The sequence below is a fragment of the Eschrichtius robustus genome, chromosome 8 (genome assembly GCF_028021215.1).
Source record: "Eschrichtius robustus isolate mEscRob2 chromosome 8, mEscRob2.pri, whole genome shotgun sequence".
In the NCBI taxonomy this organism is placed as follows: domain Eukaryota; kingdom Metazoa; phylum Chordata; class Mammalia; order Artiodactyla; family Eschrichtiidae; genus Eschrichtius; species Eschrichtius robustus.
In genome coordinates this window covers 84069019-84085744 of record NC_090831.1, presented here as the reverse complement: position 1 = coordinate 84085744, position 16726 = coordinate 84069019, and positions in this window count along the sequence as shown.

Here is a 16726-nt window from a genome sequence, read left to right as displayed (position 1 = left end):
GAAGATTCATGGAGCTAAGCCATCCTGAATGGGGCAAAACCACTGTTATCAGGGGCAGAAACAAGAGGACCTACACACAGCTCGGATTATTTTGCATATTCATTGCCTGGTTATTTTTATTATAGTTTTAGACTTTAAAATGAGGAATCCCAATTGGCCAGGCTACAGACAGTGTTCTAAATTGCCCTGGATCCTCCACGGCACCGGGGGGATTGGAAAGCACATTTGATCTTCAAGGGCCCTGAATGTGCCAGTACCTGGCAGGTCCCAACATCTGTGTGCAGGTCTGCATTCCCAGAGCTTGACGGGCCAGACGCTGTGACACAGACATGTTTACAGCCTAACTCGAATCATGAATGATGAAGATCCTTGCCCCTGCCACGTCTGGGTTGAGGAATCGTTTTACATCAGCAGGGCTTTATTTTTCCATTTGTGTTCATCACCAACAAAGAAAAATGTTTTGAAAAGAAAACATGAAGCATCCCCAGCCCAGACGTTCCTGCCCTTGCACAAGCATTTTCATGTGCTTGGCCGTGACCTGGGGCAGGTCTCACACCACGACTAGCTCGCACATTTGCAGGACGAAGCAGAGCCCCTCTGTTGACAGGCTGAGTGAGGATGCAGTGCCGGAAGCAGAGCACTGAACAGGTGTATCTTTAAGGGAGAGCCAGAGCCTCTGTCCCCTAGCTGCAGAGAGACAACAGCCCAAGGACAAATACCGCAGTAATCACTGTTGGTAATTAGTGTCAATTAGTATTACTGAAGGTTAATAATTGATATTAATACTACTAGTAATTATTATCTAAATTAGCCATTCTTTTTTTAAAGAATTTAATTTTTTTAACATCTTTATTGGTGTATAATCACTTAACAATGTTGTGTTAGTTTCTGCTATATAACAAAGTGAATCATCTATACGTATACCTATATCCCCACATCCCCTCCCTCTTGCGTCTCCCTCCCACCCTTCCTATCCCACCCCTCTAGGTGGACACAAAGCACCGAGCTGATCTCCCTGTGCTATGCGGCTTCTTCCCACTAGCTATCTGTTTTACATTTGGTAGTGTATATATGTCAGTGCTACTCTCTCACTTCGTCCCAGCTTACCCTTCCCCCTCCCCGTGTCCTCAAGTCCATTCGCTACATCTGTGTCTTTATTCCTGCCCTGCCCCTAGGTTCATCAGAACCATTTATTTTTAGATTCCTTATATGTGCATTAGCATACGGTATTTGTTTTTCTCTTTCTGACTTACTTCACTCTGTATGATAGTCTCTAGGTCCATCCACCTCACTACAAATAACTCAATTTTGTTTCTTTTTATGGCTGAGTAATATTCCATTGTATATAAACTAGCGATTCTTAACAAGGAGCAATTCTGTGGCCTGGGGAATATTTGGCAACGCCTAGAGTCAGTTTTCAGTGTCATAGCCAGGGCCCAGGGATAGGGAGGAGGTGTGACACGGTGTTATTTTTACGTAAGGGATAAAACCCATAAAAACTGGAAGTGCTCTTAAACATCCTACCACGCACAGGATGGCCCTCACAACCATCTAAAAAATGATCCAAGCTTCCCTGGTGGCGCAGTGGTTAAGAATCCGCCTGCCAATGCAGGGAACATGGGTTCGAGCCCTGGTCCCGGAAGATCCCACATGCCGTGGAGCAACTAAGCCCGTGCACCACAACTGCTCAGCCTGCGCTCTAGAGCCCACATGCCACAACTACTGAGCCTGCCTGATGCAACTACTGAAGCCCGCACGCCTAGAGCCTGTGCTCCGCAACAAGAGAAGCCACCGCAATGAGAAGCCCGCACACTGCAACGAAGAGTAGACCCCGCTCGCCGCAACTAGAGAAAGCCTGCGCGCAGCAATGAAGACCCAAAACGCAGCCAAAAATTAAAAAGAAAAATGAAAAAAATTAAAAAATAATAAATGATCCACTCCAAGGGTCAATAGGATTAAGGTTGAGAGACCCTGATCTAATCATTTGTGTTCCCCAAGTTTCCCCCAGGCCCATTGTCCCTTCTGAATGGACCAGGGTCATTGAACTCCCATCTCTATCTCTGTATCTGCTCAGGGTTCAAAATTTGACTCCACCACTTGCCAGCTGTGTAGCCTTGGGCAAGTTATTTAACCTTTCTGAACCTCAGTTTTTCCATCTGAAAAATGAGGATGATACCTTGCTTGTAGGGTTGATGGGATACGCAGATAAGGAAAGGCATATAAAGTACCTCATACAGAGCCTAATTTATAGAGGACAACATGTCACAAGATGGACCATCAGCAAAGAAAATTAGAACAATCAATTCTTTGTACGGAAGAAATAAGATTAGCTCTCTAGCTCACATTTACAAAATATAAATTCTAGAAGGCTTAAAGTCCCAACTGTAAAACAACAAAATAATATTTTTTTACAAAAATGGAAATTTGTTTTTATAACCTCGGAAGAAAGGAAACTTTCTTATATACAAAATTAAAACCAGAAAGAAAAGATTAATAAGTTTGACCACATCAGTATTAAAGAAAAACTATATTCAAGAAAGGACCCCATAAATAAAACTACAAGCAAACTACAGGCTGAAAGAAATATTTGCGACCAACAATGACAAAGATATAGCATCAAAAATGTATTTTAAAATACCCACAAATTAATAATAAGGAGAAAAATAACCCAATAGAAAAGTGAGCGAAGGATATAAACAGGCAATTCAGAAAATAAGTAAAATAGGACCAATGAACAGATGAAGAAATGCTCAACATCACTAATACTCAAGAAAATGAAAATTAAAATAATAATGAGTTACTCTTTTTCACTTATCACATTGCCTAAAATTTTATGCCTGATAATATGATGTTTGGAATTATGTGGGGAAATGGTACTTTTATATTGTGCAGATGGGAGTGGGCACTGGTATATCCACTTTGAAAAGCAATATAATATAATCTTTTAAATCTATAAATGAACATACCCTATAAACCAGAAGTTCCACTTCTGGATATTTGTTCCAGAGGGCAGTATTATTTATAATGTGTAGTAAAACCCAGAAAACAACACAAATGTCCAATGATAATGGAATAGCTAAATAGAATGTGATATATTCATACAACAGAATACTGTAAAGCACTGAAAGGATAAACTAATTCTATTTGTATCAACATGGAGAGATTTCAAAAATATATACTTGAGGAACTTCTGCTTCCCTACAAGACAAAGTAACAGAGAATGATTTACTCTCCTTCTACCTTAACAGCAAGAAATTTAAACAAAACATACAAAATATTAGATTTTAATGGGTGAAGGAGAAAAGCACTCATGCTCATCTCCCCGGGTACAGAAAAATCATTTGACAAAATCTAATACCCTTTCAAGATAAAAACACTCAATATGCTAAAAACAGAAGGGAGCTTCCCTGGCCTGATAAAGGCCACATATGAAAACCCGCAGTGAACATCATACTCAATAATGAAAGACGGAAAGCTTTTTCCTTAAGATTAGGAACAAGACAGGGTGTCTGCTTTTGTCACTTCTAGTCAACATAGTACTAGAAGTTCTAGCCAGAATACTTAGGCAAGAAAAAGAAATAAAGGGTACCTAAATTGGAAAGGAAAAAATAAAATTATCTGTGTTCACAGATGACACAATTATATGTAGAAAAATCTTAATATATTTATATATATAAAAGTTTTTTTTTTAATGTCTGGAAGCTCCCACATCAACATCCTAAAAATGGAGAAAAGAGGAAAGGGACAGGTTATGGAATGTGAGGAATGGTCAGATGGAACCGTCGCTTTAACTCAGACATTCCAGTGTTTAAGAAAAATGTATTTGTGCACTACTTGGAAAATCAAAATTAAATGTAAAAGATCACAGTAGCTAGTGTTTCATTTTTCCTTGTCACCGGTGGGTATTGTAGATGTCAGGGTGGAGTATGTCTGCGCCACAAGCAGTTGGGCGTCTTTAAACAGACCATCAGGGTCTTCCCTGAGAGCCCCTCCAAACCACAGCAAAACTCCCAGGGAACCCAGCCACAGTGGCTTTCCAGTCCTGCCTCTGTCCGATGCCCCCTGGTGGTAATGCTGAGCAACTGCTGCCTCTTCCTGATTCCCGCCGGAAGGGCCAAGCTGGAAAGCGGCCCCTGTCTCAGGGGGCTCCAGGCACGTCCATAACTGGGGCTGGGGTCTTGTAGCTGGTGGACAGGCCTCAGGGTGCAGCTATTTCTGGATATTTGGCCGGGATCTCCCTTGCCGGTGTGGGCTTCAGACAGAAGGTATTCAGAGCAAGGCCAGAGCGAGCCCTATACCTGGCTGAGTTTTAGCCCCTCTTCCTGTTCCCTGACTCTGTCCTTTCCTCAGGGGCAGGAACAGGCTAGCACAGGAGCTGGGGTCCTGGGGCCTCAGAATGGATCCCTACGGACAGAAGCCGTCTGAGGGGGCACCCCACTTAGCTGAGGCTCTGTAGGGGGTCTGGCTGCCAGAAGCCATACCATTCTCACATGTACTCATGACCCAGCTCTGCCTGAGGCCCGGGTCAGGGCTCAATCTCTGTCCAGAGTCACAGGTCAGCCTGCCATCTATTTGGGGTCTGAGTTGGACTGGACCAGGTTTGGGGCTCAGACTGGGGTCAAGGTCAGGGCTCAGTTTGGGGCTGGGTCAGGGCTCAGTCTCCAGCCAGGGTCAGGATCAGGATGAGGACCAGGGCTAAGGATGCTTATATTCTCTGGGCTCTGAGGGTGAATCAGTTTCTAAATTTTTTAGGTCAATCTCAGAGTCCCAAAGGGATTTTTCCCCTGAGCAGAAATTATGGCCCCGCAGGAACACCTGCTAAATGGGGGCGGGGCAGGGCGGGACAAGGTGTGGACAGGGTGGGACAAGGTGTGGACAGGGCGGTGGGGTGCGGGAGGAGCACTGACCTTCAGCGAGGCAACATGAGGACAATGTGACACTTTGTTTTCCTCTAACTGCAGAAGGCACTTTGATCTGTGCATGGATAACTCCTTTCTTATAAACTTTAAACTTCTCCGAGACTTTCCCCTCCTCCTGGAGCAGGCTATCTCCAGCCAGGCCTGACGAGAGGTGCTATGTGTGAGGGATAACTGTCCCTGGCACATGCCCAGCATGGATAATTGTCCCTATGTTGCAGAAGGAGAAACTGAGGTGCCCGAGGTCACACGGGAAGTAAGTTCTCTGAGTTGGGACTGGGACCCAGGTCTCCAGGTTCCCAGCCTCAGGTGCTGTCTGTGGGCCAAGTTCCATGCTATCATTCACTGCAAGGTTCTGATTCAAAATTTCAATGGCTTATTTTGGTGTTAAAGAGGTTATTACACAGTAACTGAGGGTGCTGGGAGCAGAGTCCCCAGAGCTCTGTGGGATTCTCACCGAGGAAAGGTGCCCATGCGGGCCCCAGTGAGAGGAGAGAATGAGGTTGCACCCCCCACACACTGTCCTTACTTTCTGGATGGGGCAAGGTGCCCCCTGCAGGCAGAGAAAGGACTCTGTAGCCGAGGAAGGATGGGCTCCTTCACCCACTCTCCTAACAGGTGGGGAGACAGAGGCCCAAAGAGGGCAGGAGACCTACCCAGGGTCACACAGATGGTCAGAAGCAAAGCTAGCGTGCTACCCAGCCAGCCACTCCTCCCAGAGCAATGGGAGAAGGGGAAGTGGCCCTGCATCCAGGGACCGGGCTGGGATGCCAGGGCTGGGGGCTGAGGAGGGCCAGCAGAGGGCTGCAGGGGTGGAGGTCGAAAGGCTCCAAGGCTGTAGCAGCACCGGTGGTGGGATTTGTTCTGCGCAAGACCCTCCCTGGCTACAGTGTGGCCAGCGGTCAGGAGAGGGCAAGAGCAGCTGGGAGAAGCCAAGCGTGACAAATTCTCCACCATAAATGAATTCCTGCCACAGGTGACAGATGGATGAATCTCAGAAACTGAAGATGGAGGGAACACCCCAGCAAACTATCTACAATATGCTACCATTTCCATAAAGCTCAAAAAGAGGAGCATTAAACAATAGATTGATTAGGCACATATGTGTGCATGATAAAAAAAAATAAAACCTTTTTTTAAGCAAAGGAATGATAAACACAAAATTCAAGATAGTAGATACATCTAAGGGGTCTTCAGGGAGCAGGGGACACATAGCTAGATGCAAATTACTGGAAATGTTCTACTTTGGGGGATGAGTGATGGACTCATGGGTGTTTGCTATATTATTAAACTTAATATTTTAGCTCTACAACAATTACTACTTATATCAAGTTTACTATGTGCCAGGCTCTTTAATGAGCACATTATATACCTGAGCTCATTTAATCCTCTGTGAGGTGGATCCCCATTTTACAGATGAGGAAACTGAGGCCCAGTGATTGTTTGGAGATCACATAGCTGATATGAGACCCTGGATTCTAATCCAGGCAGTCTGATTCCAGAGGCCATGGTCTAAACGACTCTATTGGGCTACACATATTATTGTATAAGTATGTTATTTTTTAATGTAATTTTTAAAAGTTAAAATGTACAGGGAGAGGTAAGAAAGGAGGCCACCACTGTGTTCCACCTGAGGTACAGATGTCCCCCACCTGCCCTCCCCTGCCCCAGGTAAAATCCCTCCCTCCTCTTCACCTCTTCTCCCTTCCACCTCCTCTCTCCCTACCTAACTGCCCACACCCATCTTCCCTGGGCATCGAGTTCTCATTTGCACAGCAGGGTGGCTGGTGCAGTCAAGGCAGCTGGGTTGAGCCTGGAAGATTCGTGGAGAAAGTAGCCCTGGTCCCCCCTTTGAGGACCTGGGGGCTGGGCAAGAGCTCCCTGCCCCTGGGGTGGGCGAGGTGGTCCGTGAAGGAGGGGCCGGCTGTCCCCTGATGCCTTCTCCTGGCTTCTCCCCGCAGCTTGATCCTCACCCCCCCCCCACCCCAACCAGCCCCCTTATTTATAAACCATATGTCCCTGGGTCCCTGCCTGTCCCTACTGTTTGTCCAAAGCTTCAGCTGTTTCCCCTGATAACTCAAGGACCAGAGGTCTTGGGGAACTAGGAGGGGCCCCGGGACAAGCAGAGTTCAGGGATGCTCTGCTGTGCCCCTCCTCCTGCTCAGAAAACCTTCAGGGGCTCCCTATGGATGTTGCAGGACCTGATGCATAGAACTTGCTCAAAAACTGGTAGTTGTCCCCATTTAAATTTTTAATTTCTGTTGTTGTCTCCCAGGAGCAGTTCCAGACTGCTAGGTCAAGTTGCTCAAAGTCGGGAGGGGAAGTGACTTGCCTTCACTCACACAGCAAGGCAGTTTGAGGTTCTCTCCTCTTCACCACACTGCCTTTCTACTCCACCAGTATGAAGAAATGGAGAGAACTTGGGCCCAGACCATGGCTCTGAATCCTGGCTCTGCCTTTTCTAGCTGTGCAACTTTGAATTGGTTGCCTAACCTCTCTGATTTATACTTTCTTCATCTTTAAAATGTAAGCATTGTCTGTTTTGTTCAATACTCAGTACCCAGAACAATGCTGGACACATAATAGCTCCAGAAATATTTCTCCATTGAATGAACAAGTGAATCCCTAACTCTCAGCTCATTTATGAGTATCAAGCAAAGCGATATATATGAGAATCCTGCACAGTGCAAAGGCACAGCAGGACATTGCAAATGGGCTTCCCCTTGCCCCATCACTGACCACTCTGAGGGCTCCAGGCTCCCTTCTGATCCCAGGCCAGGATCCCCCATCTCCAAAGCCCAGATCCATCCTGAAATTCCCAGGCACCAAGAGCCTGGAGCCTAAGGAGTCGGCCAGAGCACCCGGGCCAGCCTCCTCCCCAGCGGCTCCTCTGGCCTGTGCTCCCCTCTTCTCTGCCTACCCTGTGGTCCCTTCACTTGGTGCCTGGAGAAACAGCGCCTCTGGCTTATTGTTGAGGTCCAGCCGGCAAGGCCTGCATCCCCTGGACACCCCTTTCCTTTCTTCTCTTTTGTTCAGCAAACATGCCCTCACCCCATGACCAGTGGAGGTGCACAGGTGGGCAAGCTGAGAGGGCTGAAATCAGAACGGGGAGCCAGGTGAGTCTGGCAGCCATGCCTGGGCACCCACTGTGCTCAAAGCAGTTCTGGGGGCTGAAAAGGCCTTTGCAGAGATGGATGAGGGCTGCCCCGCAGGGATAGGGAAAGGCAAAGACGAGAAATGATCTCAGTGAAAGACAGCCAGGGATGAGGGCCAGAGCAAGCTCGGGCAGCAGGAAGAGCTCTAGTCCTAGCAGGGACGGAGCCCCCAGGTGAATGAGTGAAGGGCCCTTCTCTCTGGCCTCAGATTTTCCAGCTCTTTCATGGCAGCAGGGATGTAAGTGTGGAGGATTTGGGCAACGCTTGATCACCCCCAGACTTTCTCAGCTTCCTGGCATCATCATAGCCGATCCCTGCGGTCCTCACATGCAGACACGGCTGTCCCAGGATACCCAGGCGAACAGGCAGCTTCTACTCCCAGCCTGACCTGCTAAGGAGCCCTACCCACCCCCTTCCCGACTCCCTCCTCAATCCATTAAGGCCCAGAACTTGCCTCGTAGGGCCCACAAGGGATTAGCGGCCAAAAGGAGGAGCGTAGGGGCCATGTGAGAGTGCAAGAAAGGCTTTGGAAATAGTCCCCCCGGGCGTGCTCAGCCCTGGGAAGGGGCCTCTCTGGCTTCCCCAAGAGTTTCGCTGAGGTACAGGGTGGTGTTTCCACCCTGGGAAGCCCCAGAGTATGTGGAATGAGGGCCAGCCTGTAGGTTCTGCCCAGGCGCCCTCCTCCCTTGGCAGGGGGCTGGGCCTGGGTCTCCAGCACCAGCAACCGGGGCAGAGAGGGCTGGGAATGATGGTGTGTGGGCCCAGCCTCCATGAGAGCCCAGAGTGACCCACCTTCCTCCCAGCGCCGTGCTATGGGGAAACTAAGTTGGGGGATGGGTGCTCCAGGTCCCCCAGCCCAGCAGAGGCACAGACGACTGGGGAGGACAGGTGTAGCACAGTCCTGCGCCTTTCGGAGCTGGACGGACCCAATCCTGGCCATGGGGGATGTCGGGTCTCCCAAAGCATCCTGGAGCTTCCAAGGACGGACTCAAGGCCTCCATCCCTCTGTGCATTCCCCACAGCAAGCGCAGAGCCCAGTGGGCCTTAGGAAGAACTGCAGAGGTATGAGCTGGGGTGTGAATGCCAAGACCCCGGGGCCCACACAGGGGGAGAGGCCTCCAGGCATGAGGTTTTGAAAGGACTTTGAGCAAAATCCTAGATCTGAGAGGGGCTTTTTGGACTCTCAAATTCAAACCTCATCGTACAGCTGGGGAAACCGAGGCCCAGAGAGGAGAAGGAACGCATCCAAGGTTCCATGGTAAGAGGGTAGCAGAGGTAGGCCTAGTACTCTGGGCCCTGGACTTCTAGCCCACTTCCAACAGCTGCAGCCGACTCTGGCGGCGTGGGAAGCCCTGGTGTGCCGAGCACATCCTGACGGCCCTGGATCGGCCTGTTTCCAAGGCTCTGGATGAGATCTGGCTCAGCGTGGGCTCTCCCCAGCCTGCGCCACCTTTACCCACAGCTCCGGGAGCTTGGCACGCACACCAGCCCCAGCTGGTTCCAGCACAATGAAAGGCCAGTCAATGATTCATGGAGGCTCCTTTCCTGGAGGCCTTCACTGGGTACACCAGGCACCTGCCATTGGCCCCTGTACAAGCTCCCCCGGACCGAGCAGGATGGGGATTAATCAGTGATGGGCCCAGAGGAAGAGTCATTGCAGGGAGGAAGGTCCTCCCCACCCACCAGCCGGACTGTACACAGCCCAGTCCTGACCCCCAGGCCTCTCTCTCTCTCTCTCTCTCTCTCTGACCCTCCTCCCTTGCACCTGCCCTCAGGCGAGGTTCCGATAAACTAAGGTTTTCAATAGGGGAATCTGAAAGCTGAGGGGCCCTCAGAGACAATGCCCAGGCCAACAATGACAGTATGTGCTCTGCAGAAAACCAGTTGTCCAAAACGGTCATCGAATTGCTTCCATAAGAGAGGTCTGTGGGCAAATTAGTTTGGTGAACGCTGGCTTAAACAAGTGAGTTTCTTATTGCGAGATTTGTCAGAGCCTCTACTGTGAGTCTCCCAGAGGGTGATGTGGTTTTCAAAATTGGCTCAGCACCTGGGAAAACCAGTCAAGAGCTGGGGCTCTCACTCCGCGAGGACCACGTAGGGCAGGTGGTCCACCTACGCCCGTTCACTCAGGCTCTGTCCGGGCACGGGGATGGCACCTGCCAGTAAAATCCCCATGGCTGCTAAGCTTCGTTTCAAATCTAACTCTCCAGGATTTTCCCTGCAGCCTGAGGCGGCTTCACGGGGAGAAAGAGGGAAATGGGCAGGCAGCTGGGAGCTCTCAGAATTTTCTGGGCCCCATGGAGGCATTCCTGGGCTTGGTGTCTCTATAGGCCCTACATTCCTGGAGGCAGATGCAGTGGCTCCTCCCAGGCCAGGAGGTCAGTGCCGGCAGCGGAAATTCTTGGAGTTCGTCTCGGATGGAAGGTGCCACCGGCTCATCAGTCACAATCCGGGCGCATCAGTGAATCCCGGAACTTTACAAGCACTTTAACAGAGTCATTCTCTCCCTAGAGCCCAGGAATCCTCTCACAGGGTGTGGAGCAGAGACAGAGCAGAGAGGCAGAGAGAGGGGGTAAAGGGAAGCAGGGGACAAAGGGATACAGGGATACGGAGGACCAGGAAATTCCCGTGTCCCTGTCTTTGCTGGTGAGACCCAGAAATATGGATGAACACACAGAACGCTAGAACAGGAGGTCACGAATGCTTGTTGCAGAGTTGTTGGTATACGCTTGCCAGCTGGTACATGCCAGACGGCCTGTGGACATTGACGGCTGTGCGCCCTGTGACTTTGGGAGAGATTGCCTCCGAAACCAGCCTCGGTCAACGATTTGACCAAGACATGAAACTAGCTCCATCCTTCCTGAACATGGAAGTCAGCTCCCAGTGCCTGATTCACAAGGAATCAGGAGAAAGCATGTACGTGAAAACAGAGGTTGCCAGCATTTTTATCAAATGGATAATTTATTATGTATTTCTCACTGAAAAACAAAATTCTCACCGGCCAAAAAAACAAAAACACCACCAAGTTATGTGTAATCTACCCAAGCAAGAAGACCTGATTTGGCGAGGGAAAGGAGGGAGCCTGGTCTCTATCAGACTCCGAGGAACTTGCTTTTCCCAGTGGGCAGATCGACATGGGCTGCCTGGAACTCAGCAGATGCCTGTCTGCTCTGTGGTCTGGGTCACGTGTCTTCACTGCGTTCAAAAACCCAAGTTTGATTTAAAGAAGGTTTCCTTGGAGTTCAAACAAATAACCAAAAATTTGTGAGTTGTTCACGTCATCCAGTGGCAAGCAGGAGACTTCACGATCCAGAAGATGCTGTAGGAGGTTCCACGGTCACCTCTGACATCACTGATTCCTACTTTATGGGCTTGATATCACTCTCCCCACAACAACACTATATTGACACCTAGCATGACATGCGCACCAACCACAGATGCCAATGTCTGCGTGATTATAACTAATTTTATTGGTTTTATGGGTTTAGGTTGTTTGGGTTTTCTATTTGAGCTCCTTAAAGGCATAGGTTTTTTATATCTATTTAAGTTGCATTATGAAAAATATAAGCTAAGCTAAAAAAAAATAAAGCTCATGTTAAGTGATGTGTCAAGGATATATTAGTCACTTTTCAGAATGTTCAAGAGTGCTATCAATGGTGGGCTCCCATCCTTGAGAACATTTTCATCTTTTATTAATTCTTTGGGTTTGCTTCTTTTGGATTGGACTCATTGGTTGAATTCACTGAGTCTCTCTCTCTCTCTCTCTCTCTTTTCTTCCCTCCCTCTCTTTCATTTTTCTCCCCAAAGACAATATTTTTCTCCCTCCAAACTGTAGTTCCATTGGCTTCCGTAGTAGCTTGTTGAAAGTGTATGCTAGGTCCCCCTTCATGAGCACAGCCAGACCAGCCTTCCCAGGCTCATATTCTCCATGGAGGGTAGGCTGGCTTCAGACAAACTGAGCATAGCATCTAGTGGGGACATCTCTTAAGAAACATACCCTGGGCAGAGGACATTTCTTCAGCCTTTGACTATGTGGTAGGGATTGGTCCTGGGTGAGGCTGCAAGAGCTGGCAGAGCACTGGGTCTGTGTACCTACACAAAGCTGTGCCGTGGCTCTCCCATGAGTGAGAATCACTGGTAGGTTCTTAGGACAGATCAGAGGAAGACTCCAAATATAGTATTGCAGGAATAAGTTCTCCCCCAACACACACATACACATACAAACAGAGTTTCTAACTTGGACCTTACTGGATAGACACCTCATATATATATATATATATATATATATATATATATATATAGAGAGAGAGAGAGAGAGAGAGAGAGAGAGAGAGAGAGAGAATGCATTCTTTCCCACCTAGAGGTGATATGCAAAATATATGTCTTGCGTGGCAAGGGCACCAAGACCTGGAGGTCCCCTGCTGATGACATGTTAACCCTTTAAGTGCTGGATTGTGAAGAGGTCCAGGGGAGGCTAGAGACTAGAGAAGGACCAGGGTAGCCAGAGACCAGACAGCTATGGGCGAGGGGTGGGGGGAGGTACTTGAAGAGCTCAGAATAAATGGAGGTATTTTAATATTAACATATACACAGTACTATATATGAAATAGATAACCAACAAGGGCCTACTGTAGAGCACAGAGAACTATACTCAGTATTTTGTAATAACCTGTAAGGGAAAAGAATCTGAAAAAGAATATATATATGTATATATACTGAATATATAAACTGAATCACTTTGCTGTGCATCTGAAACTAACACAACATTGTAAATCAACTACACTTCAATAAAAAAATAAGAATTAGAAAAAGTCAATGGGGAAGAAATTCAAAGGAAATAAATATTTCTATATTCATTAAACTTAAGTTCATTTTTAATGTATTTAGTAACATGTTTGACTTATACTCAACTTGGTGCCACTTACTATTTAATTTAAATATAATCTGTTACTTAAAATATTTTAAAAACAAAACAAACAAACAAACAAAGAATTGGTGAGGCCGTACTTCCCCACACGGCCAAGATCAGTTCTGCCCTCGCGCCATTCCCCATCAATACACTGGAAAGAACAGAAAAATAAGCACAACTCTATATACTGAGAATATGATTTATTAGAATGAAGTAGAGTCATCTAAGCAGGACAAGCTTGTTAAAATTTCTGGGCTCCCTTCACCAGTGGCCTCTGTGCCCACCAGGGCCCGAGGTATTGGTAGGAACTGTCTCTTGAGTGCCGGGGATGATGGCCCTGCTGGCGAGGACCTCACCTGCCTTCCCTACCTCCAGAATTTCCCTTGAGGGGCACCAAGGACAGTAAACATCATCACCTGTGTGTCCCAGCCCCCAAAAACGGCCCCTCCCTGGCCCCCAGCTCACAGCAAATTCCACTCATCATCCTCATTGTATTCTAAACCTAAAGAAAACAAGGCATCGTGCCCAGCAGCTCATCCATAAAACATTAATCACTATCTCCTTCCTTGAGAAGCTCCTGACCAGTGAAGGTGTGACCTCCAGGAGTGATGGAAAAATCCTAATCAGTCAGCACGTGGCCAGGCCGCGCCGCGGGTGGGGGCCCCTGGCACCAGTCCCTCCAGTGCTTTTCCAGACCAGCTCCTGGCTTTGGTTCCAAGGACACTGAGGACCAGCCTGGGAACCCCCGAAGGAAGTGAGCCCGCCTTGCTTCTACCAAATCCCCAAAAGGCACCATGTCCCTGAGGCCAAGTGGCAAATGGCTGCCCTAAGCCACCCACACCCTTTCATTTGGGTCCTCTTGGAGCCTACATGAGCTTTTGAGATGGACAAGGATGCTGGGGCCAGGGCCAGATTTACGGGTCGCTAGCCCCATTGAGGCCTCGTAGCATCTATGTCTGACCAGTTGACTCACCCCAGTCCCGGATAGCTTCAAAGATCAATTCTCTCATAGAACTCTCGAGGGCCTGGAAAGAGGAATCCCCTTGATCCTGGAGGAAAAGGATATATCAAAAGGGAAATATGGGTCTATAAGGATGTTACATTACTAGATGTTTAGAAACCCAGGACTGATTGACTGGAGGCAGGAGGTCATATACAATCATATACTCATATCAACTGTTAATAAGAGTTTTTCTTATATCCCAATATTTATACTGATTATTTTCTTGTATTGTGACATTTGCTTGAACATTCAGAATGTTTAAAAAATAATGACGGGGCTTCCCTGGTGGCGCAGCAGTTAAGAATCTGCCTGCCAATGCAGGGGACACGGGTTCGATCCCTGGTCCAGGAAGATCCCACATGCCACGGAGCAACTAAGCCCGTGCACCACAACTGCTGAACCTGCGCGCTAGAGCCCACGAGCCACAACTACTGAGCCCGCGCACCTAGAGCCCATGCTCCGCAGCAAGAGAAGCCACCACAATGAGAAGCCTGCGCACCACAACAAAGAGTAGCCCCCACTCACCGCAACTAGAGAAAGCCCACGCACAGCAATGAAGACCCAATGAATCCAAAAATAAATAAAATTAATTAATTAATTAATTAATTATTAAAGGCCCGTAAATCTGGCCTTGTCCATCTCTTAATTTTAATTAATTAATTAATTATTTTTAAAAAGCGTTTAATGGAGAGATAAGTATTCTAGGATTCAGTAACTGCTGAATTACATCCTGCTTCCTTCTGGGCCAAGCACAGAGAGCACAGCCTTCCAGGCCAGCTGAGCCACTTCCATGTGCAGGTCTCCATTGGACCATGGGGGAATCCAGTGGAGGAAGTGGCGTGGTAGCTGGTCAGCATGGACCCAGATGGAGGAGGGTGATAGATGACCCTCCCATCAAAGCACCTCATGTGTGTAGTTGCTTGAATGCTTGGCAGCTGGGGAACCAAGGTTGAGTCATGGAATCTTCCAGGAAATATACTCTCTCCATTAAATTTTGATGAACAAAACAGACAAGCGTTCTGGTTGCTCCAGAAGCTCTACTTCAGTTCCAGTTATTCTCCTAAAACCTCTCCTCTGTGCTGGGCTGGACAGAACATGAGCAGAGCAGAGCTGGAGATGACCCTTGGGAGATAGGATACCTGAAGCCCTGAAACCATGGTCTGGAAGATGAGAGGGAGTCTGGGACGGCCTGGCCCTACAGATTTTGCCCTCAGGCCTGAATGGTACATTATTAGCCCTCAGGGTATAGCATTGTCCTACCCCTTCTCATATACTCTGGTGGGAGAGGACAGCCCACTCTGGTGGGATGAGCAAGTTTATCAGACATATTCCTCCCAAATAGAGAGAGGGACAGTCAGACCTGGAGGGCATTGGGTGAGGCCAGTGCCAGGGAGCAGTCTTGGACCAGGTGGTGCCAATATGTCTCAAGCGGAAACAATGGCCAGTTGGCCCCAGAATGAATGGCACTTCTCCTGGTGCTAGAGTTCCCTTCAGCCAGGTATTCTCTTCCCTTCCTTTTCCCTCTCAACACCCTCCAGGCAGAGGAAGCCTAGCTGGCCCAGAGCTAAACTCAGTGGGAGTCTTGACAAAATGGGCCTGCACCACATAGTGGAAAGAGCCCGGTCTTTGAAGCCAGACAGAGAAAGTTCAAAATCCCAGTTTTGCCACCAGCGTATTGTGTGGCTTTGGGCAAATCATTTCATCTTCAGGGGCCTCGGTGTCCTCTACAATAGAGGTTGTCATCTCTACCTTCCAAGGATGTTATAAAGATTAGAAAGGTTGTATGTGAAGTCCCAGGGAAGTTCTTCGACCTCTTCTTCAGGCTGTGTATCTTGGCACTAGGATTCTAGAAGTTAAAACGAAACAATCACTAAGAAAGGCTCTGCCCTGGAATGGCCAAGGGATACCAAAGGAACAGCAAGGGTTGAGGTGGGGGTGGCCAGGGCGCCTTATGGGTTCTGAGAGGGCTTCATGCCAGGGAGGATGGGACAAGGTAAGGAGACAAGCCAAGAAGGGCTGTGAGAGAGAGCCTTGGCACACCTGCACAGGTGGGCTGCCGCAGGCTAGACTGGACCCTGTTTCCATAGCTTGGCCAGCACCCTCCCATTCATAGCAGCCTGTCCTCAGCCTGGGAGGTGCAAAGGCAGTTTGCATGGACTGAGGGCCCAGGTGCCACTCGCAGTGGCCCAGTTCACGCTGGAATAAGAAAGCCTGCTCCGACAGCACTGAACCTCCACAGGCCAAGCCGCCCTTGTATCACCATCAGCAAACCCCCCACCAGAGGGAGGCAGGAACTGTGCATCTCTTAGGAGCAGAGTTGTGATGCCAGGGCCTTCCCAGTCACCCCTGACCTGCTCAGCCCACACTCATGGCAACACCTGTCCTTGTGGCCCAGTGAGATATCCAGGTTGATGGTTCTCGGAACCTCCCAGACTCTGGGCCTCCTGTTATTGGGCACTAGGTTTCCCAGTATAGTTGTCTCTGTTTTGAGAAACTAGCCCAAAGTGTGTGTGCATGTCAGGGGCCTGGGTCCAAATGTCAGCTTGGCGAAGATTTGTCCTATTACTGGGGCATGTGCCTGAGTATCCACTCCCCTCCGTCAAGTGAGGGTGTCCATGCCTGCTGAGCCTCCAGCACTGGGGGTGGCCATGGGTGGGAAGGGGTTTTGTAAGCTGAACAGGCCTAGATGGAACCTTTCAGCCCACACTGGCCTTGGGCTACGTGGGGGACAGGTGGCAAGGCA